General features: G+C 42.1%; 1 protein-coding gene and 1 non-coding gene across 2 annotated transcripts in view; one reads left to right on the top strand and one right to left on the bottom strand.

Moving 5' to 3' along the window:
* The window catches only part of ARMT1 (acidic residue methyltransferase 1), a 160,694-nt gene that overhangs the window by 38,269 nt on the left and 102,298 nt on the right, over positions 1 to 20,127 (top strand). The window lies entirely within an intron of this gene.
* Positions 3,455 to 3,561, bottom strand: LOC115834491. The gene has a single exon (XR_004029441.1). It is a non-coding gene; the product is annotated as a U6 spliceosomal RNA (small nuclear RNA).

Raw genomic sequence — 20,127 nt, forward strand, 5'->3', positions numbered from 1 at the left:
TTGTGGACTTAACCTTTGTTGCTTCTACAGGTTTTTGCCAGAAATAGAAACCATATATCCTGACTTGCTCTGATGCACAGAAATATGATGCATCAGTGGCGACAATGTTTCATTTCAATTTTTTGAACTCAGGGCTGAGATTGAAAGTTTTTCCAAATAAGACACACAGCCTTCAATCAGTATTACTGAATACTGAACGGCTTTGGAAATTAGCTTTTGCTGTAGAGTTGGTAATATTTATTAATCAATTCAAGGTATAATTACGAGGTAAGACAGTACTATATGCAATAACTGCTAATGTTGTTCTAAGTACAAGCTGTCAAGCTGTCTTATATGCTTTCTGTGCTGATGAAATTTAAAACAAGATGTGAAATCTTCATTCTCACAAATATTCAGCCCTCAATGCGCATGCAAAGGAAAGTCCCATATTTCAAAAATATATTAATATTCAACTGCAATTGAGGAGCTTCCATCTAACCTTCAACTGGAGGCTTTTAATCTGCAGCGTAATGACATGCTAAAAGATAAATATCAGCATAAAAATCTAAGGTAATTTTATAGATGCCTTCTGAGTGATTAATATGCTCAATTTAAATCACATGCTTATGAAATGAAAGCAGTAGTTAGCAGTACCCATCTGTGTGAATGACATTTTAAAAGATGAAACATGTAAATTTTCATTCCAGATAACCATTAAGAAATGGAAATTTGGCCGGGTGTGGTGGCTCACGCCTGTAATCCCAGCACTTTGGGAGGCCGAGGCAGGTGGATCACCTGAGGTTGGAAGTTCGAGACCAGCCTGACCAACATGGAGAAACGCCGTCTCTACTAAAAATACAAAATTAGCCGGGCGTGGTGGCATATGCCTGTAATCCCAGCTACTTGGGAGGCTGAGGCAGGAGGGAGGCTCCGCTTGAACCTGGGAGGCGGAGGTTGCGGTGAGCCGAGATTGTGCCACTGCACTCCAGCCTGGGCAACAACAACAAAAAAAAGTGGAAATTAAGAATAAATTTTGATGATAGGAAACACTAACTTTGAGCCTTAGTGAAGAAGAATGTTATTCAGCCCCCAACATAATTCTGTTCTTATTAGTAGTAGACTTCAGCTCTTCTAGGGAAACCCCCAAAGGGAAAAAAACTTTAGGAATAATTGACTGCCAGGTGACTCAGAGGACAGAGGATTCAAAGAAGGCTCGTGGAGCTCTTGCTTCACCCCACTCTTTCCATAATCCTCCTGATTGGTTGACACTTTTCCTATAAAAAGACATGTGATGTGGTCCTTCTGGCAATCCTTTGCTAGAAAGTGCTTTCTCCTCCTAGAACAGAAAAATGTTAACATTGATTGCCCAGTTTATCCCTCTAAATTTTTCCAAGAATACTAAACTATTTTAAACTTGCAATTTCACAACTGAAAGATCACTTCAGTAAGGCCATGAATGGTGGCATTATATTATATACAACAAATCTTTTTGTCTAGTTAAGAAAATACCAATTAAAACAGAATTCAAATGTATTGAATTTACAGTCAAATAAACATCATATAGGACAAGAAAATATATATTTATTGTAGGTGTTTTTTAGAACCTTATATTTACCCAACTAAAATGTCTTGAAATGTACTTTACATTTTTGATAAGATGTTTTTTAAAAGAACAATTGTGATTTACCTTAATAGTGAAACCGAAGGTCTTTCAGTTTATTTTTCATGAAGTGAGCTTTCAGTGTTTCTCTAAGCTTAGCCTATAATAAAGTTATAAGATGGATCACATTTTAGGTGTAAAAATATATTGGAAACAGTCATATGTATGGGGAAAAGACAGAAAATGGACCTTGAAATAAATGAAATGAAATGTACGAAAATCTTTGGAAATGACACCGACAAATTGTTTGACAACCAGCTTTATGTCACAACAGAACAAATAAGGGACAGGCGATCTGTTTTAGGATGAATTAAAGTCATTGCTGAAGAGTGTTCATTTATTAGATATATCAAATAAGGATCAGCAAACAAGTGAAACAAGTCTAGGAAAGGACTGAGAATGGCTTTAAAGACCTCTAAGAGCTGCCAGTTGCTTGGAATAGCAGGTTTCAGTGGTTTGTACTTCACCAAGTAATCTTCTGGTAGATGACTGAAGGAGCTGCTTGCAGGCTTTGAGAACATTTCGTTCAGCTAGGACTTGGTCCATTCAGGCTGCTATAACAAAAATACCTTAGACTGGGGAATTTATAAACAATAGACATTTATTTCTCACAGTTCTGGAGGCCAGAAAGCCCAAGATGAAGGAGCCAACAGATTTGGTGCCTGGTGAGCTCCTCCTGTTCCTTATGGATGGATGGCACCTTCTTGCTGTGTCCTCTTTTTTTTTTTTTTTTTGAGACAGAGTCTAGCTTTGTCACCCAGCTAGAGTGCAGTGGTGTGATCTTGGCTCACCGCAGCCTCTGCCTCTTGGGTTCAAGTGATTCTCATGTCTCATCCTTCCTGAGTAGCTGGGATTATAGGCACCTGCCACCACGCCCGGCTAATTTTTTGTAGAGATGGGGTTTCACCACGTTGGCCAGGCTGGTCTTGAACTCTCGACCTCAGGCGATCTGGCCACCTTGGCCTCCCAAAGTGCTGAGATTACAGGCCTGAGCCACCATGCCCGGCCTGTCTTGCTATATCCTCACATGGAGGAAGAAGCAAGGGAGCTCACTCAAGCCACATTTTTTAAGTTTCAAAAATGTTACTTTATATGTAGATAGAGATAAGTCCTTTTAAGAAAGAATTTTGCTTTTGAAAATTTTTTCTTCATTTAAAAATTTTAATTTTTTTTTTTTTTTTGAGATGGCGTCTCGCTCTGTCACCCAGGCCTGGAGTGCAGTGGCACAATCTTGGCTCACTGCAAGCTTCACCTCCCAGGTTCACACCATTCTCCTGCCTCAGCCTCCCAAGCAGCTGGGACTACAGGTGCCCGCCACCACACCTGGCTAATTTTTTGTATTTTTTTTTTTTTTTTTTTTTTTTTTTTGGGAGACGGAGTCTCGCTCTGTCGCCCAGGCTAGAGTGCAGTGGCGCGATTTCGGCTCACTGCAAGCTCCGCCTCCCGGGTTCACGCCATTCTCCTGCCTCAGCCTCCCGAGTAGCTGGGACTACAGGCGCCCGCCAACACGCCCGGCTAATTTTTTTGTATTTTTAGTAGAGACGGGGTTTCACCGTGTTAGCCAGGATGGTCTCGATCTCCTGACCTCGTGATCCGCCCGCCTCGGCCTCCCAAAGTGCTGGGATTACAGGCTTGAGCCACCGCGCCCGGCCTTTTTTTGTATTTTTAGTAGAGACGGGGTTTCACCATGTTAGCCAGGATGGTCTCGATCTCCTGACCTCATGATCCACCTGACTCGGCCTCCCAAGGTGCTGGGATTACAGGCGTGAGCCACCGCGCCGGGCTAAAAATTTTAATGGTGTTTTTTTTTTTTTTTTAAATATGGAACGCTTCACGAATTTGCGTATCATCCTTGCGCAGGGGCCATGCTAATTTTCTCTGTATCGTTCCAATTTTAGTATATGTGCTGCTGAAGCGAGCACTTTAATGGTGTTTTTTAAATTGGCATATGATTGTATATATTGATGGGATTCATGGTGACATTTTGATACAAATATATAGTGACCAGGATAATTAGCAGATCCATCATCTCAAACATTTATTATTTCTTTGTATTAGGAACATTCAGTATCCTTCTAGCTATGTGAAACTATATAATGTACTACAGTGAACAGTAGTCATCAAACGATGGTATGGAACACTAGAACTGATTCCTCTTGTCTAGCTGTCACTTTGTATCCTTTAACAAATCCGAGCCACTTTTACGAGGGCTAATGTCAATCATGAGGGTGGTGCCCCCATGACTTCATCATTTCCCAAAGGCCCCACTTCTTAGCACTATCACAATGGGTATTAGGTTCCAACAAATGAATTTGGGATGGCGAGCACCAACATTTAGATCATAGCAAGTGTTTAGGAAAATACTAAAATCAAGCCTACTCTTTTAAACAACCTTTAGACAATTAAAATGTCATAGGAGTGATTTCAGTGACAAGTTTTCAAACGGAAGTCAAAAGCTCCAAAAGTTATCGTATTACAAATGTCCCTATGAGAAACATGTACATCTGTAAAACAAACAAACAAGCAAAAGGAGGAAACCAGAGTTCTAAACTTACGACACCACAAGAAAACTCCAAAACAGAGGTCTGTACTGAGGTATTGTGGGCCACACGGTGCTGCCCACACACGGGGTTTTGTGAGAGGTCTGGACTGGAACTTGTTTGTACACTTTTTCTTCCCTCCTTTGCTTCAACTGTTATCAGAACTAGAGACTGCCCCCCTCCAACTCCCAGCCTGAAATGTTCTACCACCATGGTCCCAGCTAGCCCAAATCGTCATCTCCTCCAAGGTCCAGACCTCGGGGTCCCCCCAGCTCAACTTCTTTGACGTCATCACATCATCAGATGCTGCTTGAAGAGTCACTTGGCTCATGTCTTGATATCCCAGAAATCTCAAAGGCATCTGGGGAGGGCTGAGCCAAGTACTTTTTCTGCCTCCAGTTACCACAAAATCACATTGTTTTATACAGAGAAAAATCTGTTTCATGCTGATTTTTAAAGACTGTGCAAATTTATATCTTCTATTCTCATGAATAAGAGCTACAAGGTTGACCAAAGTGAGCAGAATTAGGCTTTATGACATGGGATTCTTGAACAATTGGATTAGAGTTAATGGAGAAGGATTTCCATCTGGTTCTCTTCCAGGTGTCTTGCGTTTTCATCAATTTTGTGTTTCCTCTGGCAGTGTTGGTTCACTGAAAATTTAACAAGTTTGGCTGGGCGCAGTGGCTCACGCCTGTAATCCCAGCACTTTGAGGGGTGGAGGCAGGCGGATCACCTGAGGTCAGGACTTCGAGACCAGCTTGGCCAACATGGCGAAACCCCGTCTCTACTAAAAATACAAAATTAGCAGGGCGTGGTGGCGCATGCCTGTAATCCCAGCTACTCGGGAGGCTGAGGCAGGAGAATCACTTGAATCCGGGAGGTGGAAGTTGCGGTGAGCTGAGATCGCGCCATCGAATTCCAGCCTAGGCAACAGGAGTGAAACTCTGTCTGAAAAAAAAAAAAAAAAAAAATAAAATTTGACAAGTTTGTAGTGGTTCTACCGCAAGGAAAAACTACAACTTAAAAATGTGTTTACTCCAAGCTGTACTATTAATAGGAGATTTCTGAAAGCCTAAGTTTTCATTAAGAACTTTTTCTTTAATGGTGCATCAAGTGAAAGCTTTGAGATGATTCTGGATTAGATATATGGCAAAGTTACCGTGAGATCAAAAGCCATTGTCCAGATGAAGAAATCCTCAGGATCGATATGAATGCACGTAGGATGACTGATGGAATCCAAGAAAAGCTGCTGTAGCTCTGATTTTGCCTTTTTGTTTGTCTTTAGAGTCATGATCTTGCTCTGTCACCCAGGCTGGAGTGCAGTGGTGATCATAGCTCACTGCAGCCTTGACTTCCTGGGCTCAAAGCTATCCTCCTGCCTTAGCCTTCTTTTTTTTTTTTTTTTTTTTTTTTTGAGATGGCGTCTTGCTCTATCGCCCAGGCTGGAATGCAGTGGTGCTATCTCAGCTCATTCAACCTCCGCCTCCCAGGTTCAAGTGATTCTCCTGCCTCAGCCTCCCAAGTAGCTGGGATTACAGGCATGTGCCATCACACCTAGCTAATTTTTGTATTTTTAGTAGAGACGGGGGTTTCACTACGTTGGCCAGGCTGGTCTCGAACTCCTGACCTCAGGTGATCCACCTCCTTGGCCTCCCAAAGTACTGGGATTATAGGCATGAGTCACCTCACCTGGCCCCCCCTTAGCCTTCTGAGTAGCTAGGACTACAGGTGTGCACCACCATGCCTGGCTAATTAAAAAAAAAAAAAAACTTGTAGAGATAGAGTCTTGCTGTATTGCCCAGGCTGGTCTCAAACTCCTGGCCTCAAGCAATCCTCCCACCTGTTTGATTTCATGTGTCTCAAACAGCATAAGCGTCTACTAAAGGCTTTTTTTCTTTTTTTTTTTTTTTTTTTGAGACATAGTCTCGCTCTGTCACCCAGGCTGGAGTGCAGTGGCTTGATCTTGGCTCACTGCAACCTCTGCCTCCCAGGTTCAAATGATTCTCCCTGCCTCAGCCTCTCGAATAGCTGGATTACAGGTGCCGGCCATCACGCCCGGCTAATTTTTGTATTTTTAGTAGAGACAGGGTTTCACCATCTTGGCCAGGCTGGTCTCAAACTCCTGACCTCAAGTGATCCACCCATCTCAGCCTCCCAAAAGTGTTGGGATTACAGGAGTGAGCCACCGCGCCCGGCCCACCAAAAGCTTTAAAGTGAGGTGAATGCAGATTCCATTTTCAGATTCTGCTACAAATTGTGGGACCTTAAACAAGTTACTCATCTTCTCTGTGCTTTAGTGTTATGATCTGGAGCCTGATCTTCACTCTACCACTTACCCCGTACATCTTGGAAATTTTATTTTGCTTCCCTGTGACTGTTTCCTTGTCTTGAAGATGGATTATTCTAATACCCACTTCATAATCTTGTTTCATTTAAGGAGATCGATCATGCGTGGGAAGCACTTAGAACAGTGCATGGACAAGCACGAGTATTTCATAATGAGCAGCTGTGGCTGTTACTAACACTGGTATTACTAGTACCCGTATTTCCAGGCAGGGTTGTTGAGAAGGTGAAATGAAAGAACGCACACCAGGGCAGGCTACATAATTTGTGGACCCTGGTACAGAATGAAAATGCAGGACACCTTGTTCAAAACTTCCTAAAAACATCAAGACTGGGACAGCTGAGTATTAAACCAAGCGCAGGACCCGGACCTGCACAGGTTGCACGCTTGCAGACACATTTGCACACAGTGGATGCTAAGTAAATGCTCCATTCACCCTTGTGAAGTCTCCTATGCCTCACTCGCAGCAGCACCGTTCACACTGACCACTGGCTGCATTTATCGCTGACCTAAGGATGAGGCCTGGAATTGCATTCACTGCAGAGTCCCACCGAGAGGACCGACCCTTATCCCCGCCGACTCCCCGAGGTCGCCCTGGCAGCGTCGGGCGCTCAGTTGCAGGCCCTCGCCACGGAGGCCACGCTCGGGGGTTCGGGCTCCACCCCGGCCTCCAGCGGCCGGGCCACCCTACTCGCGCGCAGCCGGGCGACGCCGCGTCCCCGCAGTGTTTACCCGTTGCCCGAGGAAACGCCCGCGCCACCCGCCGGCTCCCGGCGCCGCCGCTTCTTCAGGGCCGGTTCCGGGTCCGAGCGCGCCCCCGGGCTCGGGTCGCCATGAGCCGCGGCCGCTCCTCTGGCTCCGGGAGCCTGGACTGCACCAGCCATATCGCGCTGGGTGCCGCTTCGCCCGCGCCCGAGGTACGGTCCCAGCCGCCGGCCGTGCGCGGGGGTGGCCCTGGGGATAGACCACCCCGGAGGGGCCGAGGCGCCCCTGATTTGCACCCTTTTCCTCCCGGAGGTGTAGGCAGAATCAGAGCAGCTCTGTGCCCGCGAGGGCCGTGGCCTGGGAGGGGATGGGCAGGATCAGAGTTTGCGGAGTGCGTCTGAGTTTTAGGTTGTGCCACGGTGCTTCTCTGACCATTTAAACCGGTGAAATTCGAAAGACAGTGTGGCCGGGCAGTTCCTCCCCGCCACCCCTGGGAGCAAAGAATTCCTTCATTTAACTTTCCCTGCTTAGCTACTGAAGTGTGCTTCGGAGCAATTTCTGGAAAATCTGATGTGGTAGGAGGAGGGCCAGCCCGGAGTAGAGTCGCTGGCCCTTTCGTTGCGAACTAATCCAGAAACGTTGGTAATTCAGTCGTTCCTGAATGCATCTACTCATTTACTCCCAGGCGTTACTTAGGCACTGGGGACTTTCAGGTATTAGATGTGCCAGCGCGCGCACGCGCACACACACGAACATGCACTCACACACAGACGTTCGTGCACACACGCGAACACGCACATACGCGAACAAACACGGGCGCACACGAACACGGGCACATGCATACTTGGGCACACAAGAAGATCTGGCTGGCTCAGCCTGGATTAAGAATCCCCCTTTGGCCCTGGCATCGGGGCCCACCAGTTATCGTGTGTAACGGGAGTAGTTGCCAGAGATGAGGGAATTGTGTTCAGCTCAACTGCTAACCGCAAGTAACTCACCCAATTGGCAAATGATGGAGGATCTTTCTTTCTTCCAAAGTTTTGGACTTTTCCTACCACGCTGTGTACTGACCATAGATATCCCTGGGGGATGTAGTGGATTCAAAACATGAGTTGAATACTCCAACGTGCTATCGGAATTCTTCTAATATTCAGCAGCTTTGATTGTTGTCTTACATCTGACCTGTATTTAGATTTCTCTGATTCCTGGAATATTTGTGGAAAATAAGTACCACTGTGTGGAAATAAAACTATTTTTTCTTTCTTTCTAACTCAGAGGCCAGTTACTAGATGTTTTTTCTTTCATCTGACATTTTTATTTTTGACTTTATTAATTTTTATCCCAATGTGGTGTCTTAACCATACATAAGTATGTGGTATTTTTATATTATTAATTTTTTTTTGGTGAGCCCATTGAGAGTAAATTACAGCCATCATGATTCTTTCTTTCTCTCTCCTTTTTTTCTCTCGTTCTCTCCCTCCCTCCTTTTCTTTCTTTCTTCTTGTTTTCAGACAGGGTCTCTGTTACCCATGCTCGAGTGCAGTGGCACGATCTTGTCTAGCCGCCGCCTTGACCCCCCTGGGCTCAAACGATCCTCTCACCTCAGCCTCCAGAGTAGCTGGGACTAGGGGCATGGTACGATGCCTGGATAATTTTTGTATTCTTTGCAGAGGCAGAGTTTTATCGTGTTGCTCAGGCTGGTCTCAAACTCCTGAGCTCAAGCGATCCACCTTCCTCAGACTCCCAAAGTGCTGGGATTACAGAGATGCACTACCATGCCTGGTCCCCTATGACCTTTCATCTGTACATACTCTGTTGTGTTATCTCCCATGAATAAGGGCATTCTCTAACGAACATACAATGATCAAAATCGGGATGTTTAGCATTGTGACAATATTATCTAATATACACGACCTACTAAAACTTTGCCAGTTGTCCCAATTATGCTATTTATTGCCATTTTTTTTTTCCATTTCAGGATCACACACTGTATTTAGTTATGTCTCCAGTCTCTTCAAACCTGGAACAGTTCTTCACATTTTTTTTGTTTTTTGTTTGTTTGTTTTTGTCTTTGATGATACAGACATTTTTGCAGAGTCCAGGTCATTTGTTTTATAGAGTAAGTTTCTCTGATTGTCCTTCGTGATTAGATTTTTGGGTAGGAATAACACAAGAGATGTTATGTCTCAGAGTATCACATCAGGAGGGGCATATATCAGCTTATCCCATTATTGGTGATGTCCCCAACTGGTGGCCTGTGCCAGATTTTTCCCCTTTAGCAATAAATAAGCAATCATATTAGTTGAGTAATAATATTGATTCAGATAGAAATTTTTAGCATAAGTCACTACCTACAAAAGGAAAATATCCATTAAGCATGAGATTTTAATTGGCTTAAAATAACTAAATTTTATTGATAACAAAAGTAGCTGCAGAAAAGGCAGCATTTATTACAATTAAATGTTCAGTTTGCAAAATACTTCATCTGAGATCATCTTATGATTTAGATAGGCAGGGCAAAAATTTCTCACTATATAAGATGAGGAAATAGCTTACTCGATTAGAAATGATGGAGCAGGGACTTGTATCTTTCTTTCAAAAGCTTTGTACTTTTCCTACCATGCTGGACTGAAAAACATTAAATTACAAAGCAGTGATAGTCTGCAACTTTCTGGAAAAGTAAAATATTGTAGAGACTGAGATACTAGCTTTAGACTCAAAAATAGATTCAAACAATCCTGATTATACTACTCATCTGTGACACCTTGGTCAAAACAATTAATGTATCAGCATTTTAGTTTTTTCATCTAAAACATGGAATCATAAAACTTATCACATAATGTAGTTTGAGGATTTCACAGTTAATAAATGTAAGGCACCCAAGAGAGTGTCTGACAGAATAAGTGCATATCAATATTAGCTATCATTATTCTTTGTAACTTTTGGAATTTGGTTTCAACACCACTGCACCTACTCCTACCATCATCACCAATGCTTCCATCAATACTTCAGCCACCATCTCAATAATCAGTGTTTTGAGAATCTGTAGGAGGGACAGAGGATACAAAAATGAATTGGAGACTGACCCGGCTCATAATGAAGAATCGACAGTTTACAATCCACCTTGGGAGGCAGAGGTGGGTGGATCGCTTGAGCCCAAGAGTTCAAGACCAGCCTGGGCAACATGGCAAAACCCCATCTCTACAAAAAACACAAAAAAGTACCCACGCATGGCCTGTAGTCCTAGCTACTTGGGAGGCTGAGGTGGGGGGATCACTTGAGCCCAGGAAGTTAAGGCTGTTGTGAGCCTTGATCGCACTACTGTACTCCAGCCTGGGCAACAGAACAAGACCCTGTCTCAAAAATAAAATAAAAATTAAAAAAGAGTTTACAATCAAGAGAAACAGACATATAAAAAGATTACTCTTTCATTGACACTAAAATTTAATGCTGAACTCTTCTCAAGTTGGATTTACCTATAATGTGATCACCAGCAGAGCCTTACTGGGATGGAAAATGTGACTAATACTAACAGCAATATTATGAGAATTGAAGTGGAGCAGCCCAAACACGAAGGAAAGAGATAAGCTTTGGGGGAAGTTTACAAACATAGCTTTCAGTAAGACTGCATAACTTTGTCATGCATTTGAAATAACGCTACCCAGTGAAAATGTGCTGGGCGTGGTGGCTCATGCCTGTAATCCCAGCACTTTGGGAGGCTGAGGCGGGAGGATCACTTGAGGTCAGGAGTTCGAGACCATCCTGGCTAACATGGTGAAACCACGTCTCTACTAAAAACACAAAAAAGTAGCCAGGCGTGGTGGCGGGTGCCTGTAATCCCAGTTACTGGGGAGGCTGAGGCAGGAGAATTGCCTGAACCTGGGAGGCAGAGGTTGCAGTGAGCCAAGATTGTGCCACTGAACTCCAGCCTGGGTGACAGAGCGAGACACCATCTCAAAAAAAAAAAAAAAAAAAAAGTGACGGAATTATAAAATAGGATCACCAGTCAGCAAAAAGCTGTAGCAATAGTTTTGTGGAAGGTGCTTGGATTCCAAATCCTCTGACACCAGTGAGAAGCCACAGACGTATGGTGGCTTGCAGGCTCTTGCTATGTCAGTGTTTTCACATACCTGGAAAACCTAGGTCAAAGTTACAGCTCCAGTAGATACCATTGTTGGGAATTTGAGCATCTCTTTCCTTTCTGTAAAACAAGGGTTAGTTGGAATAACTGTCAACAGAATTGTTATGAGAAGCAAATGTAAATAGCAACACACTCTATCAGCAGCTATAGTTCCTGAAAACAAAGGACTTAGAGCTGGTCATAGCTAATTATAAAGGAATCAAAGTTTGTTTTCCTTTTTCTTCCCATCATTTCTTCTTTTAAAAACCTCATATAAAATACATGACATAAAATTTGCCATCTTAACTTATAAATATACAGTTTAGTGGCATTAAGTACATTCATATTGTTGTGCAGCCGTTGCCACAAGCCATCTTCAAACCTTTGTTCATCTTGCAAAACTGAAACTCTGTACTCATTAAGCAATAACTTCCCATTTCCTCCTCCCCACAGCTCCTAACAACCACCATTCTACTTTCTTTCTCTATGAATTTGACTATTCTAGACATGCTGTATAAGTGGAATCAGACTGTATTAAACTATTCTAGGCATGCTGTATAAGTGGAATCAGACTGTATTTGACTATTCTAGGCACTCTGTATAAGTGGAATCAGACTGTATTTGTCCTTCAATGACTGGCTTATTTCACTTAGCATAATGTCCTCAACATTTCTTCATGTTGTAACATGTATCAGAATTTCCTTCCTTTTTAAGCCTGAAATATATTCCATTGTATGCATATGTCATGTTCTGTTTGTCCATTCATCTGTCTCTGCACACTTATGTTGTTTCTATCTTTTGGCTGTTGTAAATAATGCTGCTATGAAAATGAGTGAACCGATATCTCTGTGAGACCCTGCTTTCAATTTTGAGGGATATATACCCAGAAGTGAAATTACTGGATCCTATTATCAATTTTTTGAGGAACTGCCATACTGTTTCCGTAGTGGCTGCACACATCTTACATTCTCACCAGCAACGCACAAAGGTTTTCATTTCTCCACATTCTCACCCACACTTGTTATTTTCTGTGTGTTTTCTTCCTTTGTTGTAGCCTTTCTAATGGGTATGAGGTAGTATCTATTTCCACTTTTTAAAGAACCATTTCTTCCCTCTTCTGGTTTGCTGTTTTTTTTTTGTTATTTTGTTTTTGTTTTTTTTTTTGTTCTCCTCCTTTTTCTCAAAATCAAGTTTAAGAAGAGATCTGACTCTAATCACATGTCTTCATATGAATTTAAGTCAGAAGCCTTCTCTAGATAAAAGAAAACCAATCTCTACCCCACTACCCCCAAAAGGAGAATATACAGAAAAAGAAACAGAAGGAATAGGGAAAAAAGAAAACATAAATGATAGTTGAAAGAAATACAAACATATCAGTAATTATGATAAATATATATGGACAAAATGCTTAGTTAACTAAGAAAAGTCATATTGTATTCAAAAAAATCTAAATATATATTATTTATGAAAGACACATTTAAAGAAACAGATATGGGAAGGTTGAAAGCAAAAGTGTATAAAAGTGTATATCAGGCACAAAACAACCCAAATAAAATTGATTGGCTATATTAATATTATGCAAAATACTTTAACACAAGAAAAGCATTAATAGTGGTAAAGAGAGTCACTAAATAATGATAAAAATTTCATTCATCAGGTAGTTGTAATAATTCTAAATGTATATGTTCCTAAGAACACAGCATCAAAATAGAAAAACAAAAATTGACAGAAGCAAAAATCTATAAGGACAAATAGACAAATCCACAACTAAAGAGAATATTTTAAACATATCTCTTAGTATTTAGATCAACCAGACAAAAATTTGGTAAGAGAGCTGCTAGAAGTGCTAAAATGCAAATTTAGTTAAGTCATTGTGAAGAATAGAAATATGTAAAATATTTGGGATATGGCTATAAAAATTAACAGGATTATTTTTCCCCAGTTACCCAGGGGAATAAATGCCTTTCTACTATGAAATAATAAACCAGACAAAAGCTTAGAAATTGTACTCTATTGGTAGGAAGTGAATTAGATGAGTAATTAAATGTTTCCCCTTGTTTTAAATTAAAAGGCTTTATACTATTAAAAATAATGACTATCTAATTATGAGCAAACATTAGACAAACCCACCTTGAAGGACATTCTACAATATGTTGACCAGAACTCTTCAAAAGTGTCAAGGTCAGGATTTGGGGAGACTAAGGAAAAATGAAAACTAAATGGCTTCTGGACTAGAAAAAATACATTAGTGAAAAAAAAACTGATTATATTGGAATAAGGCCTATTACTTAGTTAATAGTATTGTAACAATGTCAATTTCTTGGTTTTAATAGATTTACCTTAGTTGTATAAGTCATTATTAGGGGAAGCTGGCTAGAGGGCATATAGAAACTCTGTTTTGTTTTGTAACTTTTTTGGAATTCTAAAATTATTTCAGAATAAAAAAGTCTCAAAAAATAAATGATAACCAGTTAATCCGTTTACATATCCAACTTCATTTTAGCTTTAACATTTAGTTTCTCATGGTATCTATTGCTCTTTGACGACCTGGCTTTAGAGATGAGATAAAATCTTCAAAGAACAGGTAGGAGAGAGTTTTAGAATGCCAAACAGAGTCATTTTTTCTTTGCATATTTTAAAGAGATTGCTTGTGTATTTACTTACCTTTACCAAATATAATATGTAGTGTATTTCAAACAATAGTGAATACTCCTTGGTTTGTACTTGAATTAAGTTGACTAATAATTATAAAGACTTACTTTTTTCCATGTTCAAGGACAACTTGATTTTTTTTAATTGAAAAAGGGAGTAACATTTGCTGAGCCAGGAATTATTTATGCTATGCTCTTTTACCCAAGGTTTCCTTATTTCTTTGTTTTGCTTCCAACTTTCTTTCCTTTGAAATTGGTGCTTTGGTGGCTTTGATCTAAGGCAGAGAAGTTCAAAGGCATTGCTGAGGCAGACCAGTAGCACCTCATTCTTTCTCTTACTGATACCAGCACAGCTATTGCTGATAGTTTATATATCTACATGTTCAGATATTGCTTATATAAATAACTGTCTAAACCAGGCATGGTGGCCCATACCTGTAATCCCAGCAACTCAGGATACTGAGGCTGGAGGATCGCTTGAGCCCAAGAGTTTAGAGACTGCAGTGAACCATGATCATGCCACTGCACTCCAGGCTGTGTGCAGAGCAAGACTTTGACTCTAAAAATAATAACAACAGTCATAATTAGTAAATAATAAATCAATAAATCTGAGTTCCCTCATTAGTGCCATAGGGAGTGGGTCAGTCTCATAAAAATAAACACCTGAATTATATTTCTGAGTAACTGAAATGACTTCCTTTTCATTGACTGAATTTCCCTTATGCTTTTCTTCTTGAATCTTCCTTATTAGCTTCATATAAAAATGCATTTTTCAGCATATTAAGGCCATCATAGTCTAACCTCAATGTCTGTGCAAGAAGAAACAATTTTAAGACTTGACTGTAATTATCACATTTCCCTAAGTCTTTTCTACTTCAGACTAAAAGAAATGGAAAGTTGAACACTGAAAAGGAACTCTTTTTGTTGAAATTTTATGAATGTTTGGAGTAAACAAAAATGAAAACTCAGGAGGAAATGGGAACCATAAATATTCTGCTTAGTGAATCATACATTGTATTAATCACCCATTTGACAAACATTTATTGAGTCTTAGGCACTCTGTTAGGCACTGAAGATAAAGAACTTTTTTCCTTGACCAACCCTAAAATGAGTGCCCATTTTCAAGCAGGTTCTCTTTTAGATGTGGTCCCCCTTTCACAAAAGTTATATCCACGGCTGGGTGCGGTGGCTCACGCCTGTAATCCCAGCACTTTGGGAGGCTGAGGTGGGAGGATCATGAGGTCAAGAGATGGAGACCATCCTGGCCAACATGGTGAAACCCCATCTCTACTAAAAATACAAAAAATCAAAAAATTAGCTGGACATGGTGGTGCGCACCTGTAGTCCCAGCTACCTGGGAAGCTGAGGCAGGAGAATTGCTTGAAACCAGGAGGCAGAAGTTGCAGTGAGCCGAGATCGCGCCGCTGTCCTCTGGCCTGGCGACAGGGCGAGACTACATTTAAAAAAAAAAAAGGAAGTTATATCCTGGTGTGAGAAACAGATTTTTAAAAAGTAAACAAATAGACAAACAAGGTAATTTTAGAGAGTGTTAAGTCCTTTGAAAAGAAAATAAAACAGAATAACAGGATAGAGATAGAATGGGGGAAGGGTGAGGTCTAGTCTGGGTAGGGTGGGTAGGGTTGGCTCCCCAAGGAGAAAACATGCTGAATTGGAATATTCTTAGAAACAGCAAGAGCGGTGCCTGGCCCTTGGGTGGGAATGAGCTTGATGTGTTTATTTTATTTTTATTTTTTTGAGACGGAATCTTGCTCTTGTCACCCAGGCTGGAGTGCAATGGTGCGATTTCAGCTCACTGCAACATCCACCTCCCAGGCTCAAGTGATTCTCCTGCCTCAGCCTCCCAAGTAGCTGAGTTACAGGCATGCACCGCCACGCCCAACAAATTTTTTGTATTTTTAGTAGAGATGGGGCTTCACCATGTCGTCCAGGCTGGTCTCGAACTCCTGACCTCAGGTGATCCACCTGCCCCAGCCTCCCAAAGTGCTGGGATTACAAGGGTGAGCCACTGCGCCCAGCAATGTGTTTAGAAAGAGTGCAGTTTGTGCAGTGTTCCTCGATTTGGGTATATCTAATGTTTTCTCATGATTAGATTCAAGTTAATCATTTGGGGCACTTTTGGCAATTGGATAAGAGGTGTTGTGTTCTTTTCAGTGCATTGCAGATGGAACCTCGTGCCAGAAGACAAAAAAAGGCTGCAAAACTGTTCCAGGTTCAACAGACTAAAGATACTTGGCAACTACATGCAATGCATTTATTGTTCTCTAAGGAACATTATTGAGATAATTGGTGAATAATATAGTGTCATTGTTAAATTTCTTGAATTTGACAGTTGTATGAAGAGGAATGTTCTTGTTCTTAGAAAATACAGGCTGAAGTGTTTAGGGGTAAAGGGCCATAGTGTCTGCAAATTGCTCACAAATGATTCAGCAATCATATTGTAATATACGCATAGAGAAAGGAATACATCAGATGTAGCACAATGTTCTCACAATTGGTTAATCAAAGTGAAACATACTTGAGTTCCTTGGATTATTCTTGCAACTTTTCCATAGGATTGAAATAAAAATTAAAAAAAAATTATGTGCCAGGCAACAAATGGAGTTACAAAGTAGACGGCATTGTTTCACTCCAACTATGGAGCTTACAGTTGAGTTAGGTAAATAATAATTGGTAATAAATAAAAATTTTACAAAGGAAGAAGGCAAGCATAGCTAGAGTAAATATATGGTCTCAGAGAAGGACCTAGAGGGACAGACACAATGAACAAACATAATTACACAGTGTGCTCTAGTAGACCAGGGAGGGACGAGGGATGGGAGGTTTTGCTGAGGTTACTGGGGCAGTGGTGGTGGTGGTCAGTGGGTGATGCTGACCTTGATGTGCCATCAGGACATGCAAATGATGGTCATTAGATGGCTGGAAATGTCAGTCTCTAGTTAGAGATGCAGATTTGGGAGGTATTAGATACTGGAAGTGGCTGAGATCGCAGGAGGGCATGAAGTAAACCCATGAGAATGTCCCAGTGATGAGGAGAGAGCGTCGAGGACAGAACCCAGCAAATATCAAGTTGTGAGTGGATGAAGGAAGTGAGCTGCAGTAGGGACTGAGTGGAGGGCCAGAGAAGTGGGAAAAAGGAGAGACGCTCAGAAGAGAGTGGGGGCGTGAGAGTAAGGAGGATTCCCCAGCAGTAAGTGATTTGTGTGTCAAGGCCTGAAAAGGAGGTCAAGTCAGGTAGAGAGTAAAAAGTGTCACCTGGACTTGGTGGCCTGTGGAGCTGCCCTCTGGCCCCCTGGGCACTTCTCTTAGTCTTTGTCATTCATTCTACTCCTAGGAGCTGTGTTGCCCGCAGACCTTCTCTGAGAGGCTCCATTCTCAGTGGCCTGCATACTAGGAAGCCAGGAACCAGCTAGAGTGTTTATACCCACCATGCATCCAGGTCTCAAGAGGGCAGGCAGCATCTCAGCACTGGTCCTGCCTCCCCTTTCCCCTGTGTTGGTGGCACACATTCCCTTTCAGGTGGGAAAATAGGTCTCCATATGGACTGTTCTCCACTCTAGGATTAAAAGCAAGGATTCTTGCCGGGCATGGTGGCTCATGCCTGTAATCCCAGCACTTTGGGAGGCCGAGGCGGGCAGGTCACGAGGTCAGGAGATCAAAACCATCCTGGCTAACACGGTGAAACCCTGTCTCTACTAAAAACACAAAAAAATTAGCTGGGCGTGGTGGCGGGTGCCTGTAGTCCCAGTTACCCGGGAGGTTGAGGCAGGAGAATGGCATGAATCCGGGAGGCAGAGCTTGCAGTGAGCCGAGATTGCGCCACTGCACTAGACCTGGGCGACAAAGCAAGACTCTGTCTCAAAAAAAAAAAAGCAAGGATTCGTGTGCTGTGACTCCTCAAGGCTTTGCTATTGATATGCAAAACCATGCTTTTGAAATTTTAAATCATTCTTCTGTTCCAGAAAGCCCACTTCTTAAAAATCAAGAACTCTAGGCTGGCTATAGTGGTGCATGCTTATAATCCTAGCAGTTTGAGAGGCCAAGGCAGGAGGATCTCTTGAAGCCAGGAGTTTGAGGCCAGCCTGAGCAACATAGTGAGACCCCATCTCTACAAAAAAATTAAACAAACAAACCAACATTGGGCATAGTGGTGTGCGCCTGTAGTTCCAGTGACTCAGGAGGTTGGGGCAGGAGGATACCTTGAGCACAGGAGTTCAAGGCTGCAGTGAGATATGATTTGTACCACTTCACTCCAGCCTGGGTGATGGAGTGAGATCCTGTCTCTAAAAAATAAATAGAGAAATAAAAGAATTCTATAGCTCTGGAAATCTTCCAGTGTTGGCCTGAGCTATATCCTCATGGACCCACCAGCAATATCTACCCACAAAATATATCTCCAAGTAATGCAATGAGTTGACTTATTACGTGGATTTATTTAGAATTGACAATTAGAATTTTAGAGAATAATTGCCAAGAAATGATTATGGTTTTGACCATATTGGCTGTTAAGTGTTTCTTTCCGATAGTAATTAACCAACTATTTAAAGTCATGTCTGGTTCACGATTTTAAACCATGCCATTTGAGTAGAGATCAATGCCTGTGCGTCTATTCATGAAGGCAAATGGGCAGACTGACATTTACCTAACAGTGAAATTAAAATATTCAGATTTATTCAAGCTTACAAAGATAGATTTATTCAAGATGCAGGCGATAGAGTTTCATTTCACATCATTTTGACCTGGAGACAGTTTATTCCTTCTCCAATCCTGGCAGGGATATTTGCATGAAGATTTTTGTAACCTTGTGTAATGGTCTGGTATTAACCTTAAGACCACACTCTTTTGGAAACACAGGATGTGATAGTTCATTTTATGTATTGCTGGGAAGTTTTTTTGGTTTTGTTTGTTTGTTTGTTTTTAGATGAGATTAACATTTAAATCAATAGACTGAAAGTAGACGGCCCTCTGTAATGTGGGTGAGCCTCATCCAAGCTGTTGAAGGCCTGAAGAGAAAAGACTAAGATTTCCCAAGGAACAGGGAATTCTGCCTCCAGACTCCTTTTGGACTTGAGCTGCAGCCCCGAGACCCAGTTCTTCCCTGGGTCTCGGGGCTGCTGGCCTGTCCTGCAGATTTCCAACTTGTCAGTCCCCACAATCTTGTAAACCAGTTCCTTAAAATGAATCTCTTTCTATGCACATACACATCCTATTGATTCTGTTTCTCTGGAGAATCCTGACTAATATACAGGGGAACTTCACTGTGAGTCCTTCCATGCTTGAAGGGTTTGTTGAAATGAGGGGATCTGGCGCCCACACAGAGGGCAGGGTATAGCTAGGCCCACAGGTACTTCACACATAGACCCAAAAGTGAATAATGGACAGCAGGATGCTGGGAAGAGCCTGTTGTAGCCCCTGACCAATTTCCTAGAGAGACAGGGCTGACCAATCCATCGGTGCTCACGGTAGCCTACGACACTTTTTTTTTTTCTTTTTTTTATTATTATTTTTTTTTGCATACAAAACAAACATTTTCTAAAAGTACATACAAACAAAAAGATGCATATCAAACATATTAGCAAGGTTGCACATGGGAAGACAGGGAATAGAAATGGGGGGTGGGAATTAAAGAAAATAAATGAGAGAGGGACTTTGTATGGATCAATGATAATAACTCAATCCTCTATTTGACAAAGAAGAAGGAGAAGGAAGAGGAAGAAAAAGAAAGTGGGATAAAGGATCAGAAAGTGAGGAAAATAGAAAAAATTAGAGTATGACTCCAGGGTAGACCTGTTTTGTTGTCGCTGGGTTGGTTGGTTGGTTTGTCAGTTGTACTTTTCATATGTTTCGCCATGTTAGCCAGGCTGGTCTCGAACTCCTAGCCTCAAGTGATCAACCCGCCTCAGCCTCCCAGAGTACTGGGACTACAGGCATGAGCCACCACGTCCAGCCCCCACATTGCTTCTGGCCTCTGTGGTAGACCTCCCAGACGATGCGGCCGGGCAGAGGCGCTCCCCACATCCCAGATGGGGCGGCCAGGCAGAGGTGCTCCTCACTTCCCAGACAGGGCAGCCGGGCAGAGACGCTTCTCACTTCCTAGACGGGGTGGC

This window comes from Nomascus leucogenys, chromosome 3, assembly GCF_006542625.1.
Source record: "Nomascus leucogenys isolate Asia chromosome 3, Asia_NLE_v1, whole genome shotgun sequence".
NCBI classification, from domain to species: domain Eukaryota; kingdom Metazoa; phylum Chordata; class Mammalia; order Primates; family Hylobatidae; genus Nomascus; species Nomascus leucogenys.